At 37.6% G+C, this 4,348-nt stretch overlaps 1 non-coding gene across 1 annotated transcript; it reads left to right on the top strand.

The window, feature by feature from the left end:
* Positions 1-3,075: 3,075 nt before the first annotated feature.
* LOC121208784 (small nucleolar RNA R71) lies at positions 3,076-3,181 on the top strand. Its single transcript, XR_005903908.1, has one exon. It is a non-coding gene; the product is annotated as a small nucleolar RNA R71 (small nucleolar RNA).
* The last annotated feature ends 1,167 nt before the right edge of the window (positions 3,182-4,348 follow it).

Raw genomic sequence — 4,348 nt, 5'->3', positions numbered from 1 at the left:
CAAACCATTCAAAATTGTACTGCTTGAAACGAGTGAACCGCTCAGAGAGGTCCGCGAGGTTAGCGACAGAAGTAGTAGTGCGGTGACTAAAAGGTGGATCCTCGTGGTGGAAAAGGATGTCATCAGTGAAGTCCTCATGCTCATATTGAGGGTCAGAATGAGATAATTGGTCTCGAAGAGGATCCACACCACGCAGTTGCTCAATTATCCTTATGTGACTCATACTTGAGGACCCTTGCGGGGTCATCTGTCCAACAAGTGTAAAGGAAGAGGACTGCTCTGAAGTGTCAGAGATGCTGAAGTGTCATGTGAGGTGAGTCACGTAAAGGCCTTAGAAGATAGGACCCTTCCTACTGTGCTCTGTCTGATGGCGGCAAGCTAGGGTGATGAAGTAGGCAAGATTGAAAGTATGCCCCGTCATCATGTTCCAAAGGAAGTAAGCGTCAAATGTAGCGAAACTCTAGTGCTTTCCCTCTGACCAGTCAATGTGTGAGCTAAAATGGCGTGGATATAGTGCAAGGTCAGAGGTAAGGAATTCGCCTTCAACTGACTTAAATCATAGGGTGTCGTACTCGCAGTAAGGTCTACTTAATAAAGAAGGCGAGTAGTGGATGTGTCTCTATAAAGTGAGGAATGCCTCAGCACTCATGAACTCTTCAGTATAGAGTTCTAAAGCAGCTCCAAACTTCGTGACTCTCATATGACGCGTCATGCCACTGAGTTGGAAACTAATTGTGCACGGCTCATCATGGGTCGACATCACGTGCAATAAGAGGACTGTTGAACAAAACTCGAGAATAAGCTCCGAGTAGGTGGGCTTGACAATAGAGAAGAACCGATCCCAATGAGTTGTGGCAATCAGTGCACACACTCTATCAGCTAACTGGACTTGCTCTAAAGCGGCCCAATCAATACAATGGCTTAATCCCACTGGCCACAATATGAGATGCTGATATAGGTCCACCTAAAAACCCTGTGAGAATCGGAGACATGGATGGCAGGCCTCGGTAGAAGCGCTCGAAGAAAAAGTCACGCCCGGAGTCTTTCCCTTTCTCGAAATGGCGACAACGACCTTGGATTTCCCTCTAGTGTTCATCATGAAGAATCTACAATAAAATAAAACATCTAAATATTAAAATAAAATGACGCAAATGGATGAATAAATCATAATAGAGGCAATCCAATAACCCATGCAATAAAATTAAACTGAACGTCAACAACTCGACAAAAAAAATAAATCAACAACGAAAATAATATAAACAATAATCATAAAAGAATACTAAAAGAAATAGGACTTAATACTAAAAAATCAAGAATTAACAGTACTAAAAATAATAATAGGATTGAAATAATCAATAACAACTATAATACTAAGTAATAAAATAAGAAAATAATAAATGAAAATAATAATAATAGTAACTAAAAAGAAAATGAGTAAACAAGTATCATTACGCTAGAACTAAAAAATAATAACAATGAAAGTAATCATAATAAATGAATAAATAAAAACTAAGGAATAAAGGAATAATAAAAAAAACTAATAAATTTAGTAACAATAAATGATAATGCAAAAATAATAACAAATAAAATCTTATGAAGAAGAAGGATAAAAGGAAAACGGGGAGGACCGACGGTAACAGTAGGGCAGTGACAGTGACTAGAGACACAACGGTTAGCACAATAGAGGCTGCACATAGTGGTTGGTTGGCGACGAGAACGGTCAAAAATGTGGGGGGCTGGTTGTGGGGGAAAACGGAGAGTGGAAAAGAGGGGGAAGGGTGTGGGGGTAGGGGTGCGACGAGGAAGAAAAGGGAAGGTTGGGAATCGTGGTTGGGGGTCTGTGGTTCAAAGGGAAAAGAGGTGAGGGGATGTTTTTACGGTGGGGATGAAAACGATGTTGGTATGTATGGGTAGAGGCTGTGAGGGGCAGACGGGTGGCTGGGGCATCGAAGGGAGAATGAGGAAAGAGAAAGGGGTGTTGGGGCATCAAAGGGAGAATGGGGTGTCGGGCGATGGTAGAAAATGGGAGAGCAAAGAAAAAGGGAAGGGCGAATCGCAAGGGAAAGGGAGAAGGATGAGTCATGGGAAAGGTGGGGTGTTCAAAGGTGGTCGGTCTAGTGAAAGAGCTTCAAGAAACGGTAAATTAATGTGTAATTTTTTTAAGAGCTTAAGGAATTTACCATATTGTTCTTTGACGTGTTAGGATATGACACTCGAGGTTTGTATTCTTTGACAACCGACTTTTGTTCTTTCTTATCTTCCTCAACCTTATTTTTGTTCACCACAGCTTCTTACCTCGTCTCTTGTTCAGGTTCAACTAACCCATCCACGTTTCAAACAGTAATTGCATAGAGCTACTCCCTTGGGTTAGTTTCAGTATTGCTAGGCAAGCTACCTTGTGGTTGTTCCGAAATTAGTTTAGTAAGCTGTCCTATTTAGTTTTTGAGTTTTTGAATTGATGCTTGCTAGTTTTTCATTGCTAGCTAAGTGTTTCGAAAATGCAATTCTGACACCGAGATAAACTTTGTCAACATCTCAAGATTTGGCTTTTTCTCTTGCTGATAAGGTTGTTGGAAGCTTAGAGGTGGTTGTGCTCTTTGATTTCCTTAACCACCCTAAGAGAAATTGGGTTGGTTCCTCCAACCTGTATTATCGTTATTACTATAAGGGTTATTTTGAGGTCTAGAATTGTTACCTATCTAATTAACTTGCTCGTTCTTTGTGCTAAGATTGAAGGGTAAACGTTCCAGATTATTCATTTCATCTTTATTTGTATCGTATTGTATCACTGGATGTATCTACGTAGAAAGATATAAACCATCAATTTTCTTAATTAGGAATTCCACTTGATTTGATAACATGGTGACTTCATCTAGATTAAAAACACCAGCTACTTTCATTGGCTTTGTTGTCATGACTTGCCACTGATAATTATTTAGTGTCATCTCCTCTATAAACTCATAAGCTGCTTCGGGTGTTTTATTTTTCAATGTCCCACTGACTGTTGCGTCGATTAATTGCCTAATTGACGGATTTAAATCATTGTAGAAGTTTTGAACTTATAACCATAAGGGTAACCCATGATGAAGCCTCCTACTCCATAAATCTTTGTATCTCTCTCATGCATCATATAATGTCTCTAAGTCAATCTGGATAAAAGAAGAAATGTTATTCCTCGACTTAACTGTCTTAGCCAGTGAGAAGTACTTTAGAAGGAACTTCTCGATCATTTGAGCCCATGTAGTGATGGAACCTCATGGTAAAGAGTTTAACCACTCTTTTGCTTTGTTCCTCAACGAGAATGGGAACAATCATAAGTGAACAACATCATCATTGGCGCCATTAATCTTGAAAGTGTCGCAAATTTCCAAAAAATTGGTCAAATGAGTATTTGGGTCTTCATCTTGAAAATCATCGAACTGAACATACTGTTGTACCATCTGAATAGTGTTAGGCTTCAGTTCAAAATTATTTGCAGCAATGGTGGGTCTTACAATACTCGATTCAGGCCCAGTCCTAGTGGGCTTGGCATTATATATTGTACGAAGAACATGAGCTACAGGAGGTAGTTGAATATTCTGATTATCACACATCTTCTCAATAATATTATTATCCTCTTGTTCATTTACTAAATTCTATTGACTCTGCTTTACTTCTCTGCGATTTCTGTGAACAATATTTTCAATCTCGCTGTCAAAAAGCACTAGTCTCGACAGGTTTCTTCTACTCATAAACCAAAAAAACTTGGCAGAAGCAAACAAAAGAAAAATTAGAATGTAACAATTAAACTAAAAACAAAAATATAAAAATAAAAATGGCTAAATTAATAAAACTCAAGTTTTCCTAATATTTTAATCCCCAGAATCAACGCCAAAAACTTGATGTGTCTTACTTGACTAACTAAAAATACGACAAAGGCAAGTGCACCTATCGATAAATAGCATAACTATGGTAAATATAGATATTGTATTCATAAGGACTAAAAGTATTAGTAATTACTATTTTTATATTATTTAGCAGGCAATTTAGAGTGATGGGTTTTAAACTAAAATTACTAAACTAATTTAACTAAGAACTCAACAATGAATAAGTTAGGAGAATAATTTAATAATAACCAATGAGAGAGACAATACCCAGGAAAGATCCACCTAGAATTTACCTATTATTATGAATTTGAATTAAACAATTTATTCACTTGGTATCTTGATCCGTACAAATCCCTAAATTATGCTAATATCTTTTTCGAGAGTAAAAACAACTGGCTCTAGGTTGATTAATTGAAATCTATTTCTAATTAAAACCCCTATCATCGCATTAACTTGATCTATGGATTTCCTTATTTGATTTG

Source organism: Gossypium hirsutum, chromosome A10 (genome assembly GCF_007990345.1).
Source record: "Gossypium hirsutum isolate 1008001.06 chromosome A10, Gossypium_hirsutum_v2.1, whole genome shotgun sequence".
Taxonomy (NCBI): domain Eukaryota; kingdom Viridiplantae; phylum Streptophyta; class Magnoliopsida; order Malvales; family Malvaceae; genus Gossypium; species Gossypium hirsutum.
Note: the sequence above shows the minus strand (reverse complement) of the source record. Positions and strands in the feature narration are given on the sequence as shown.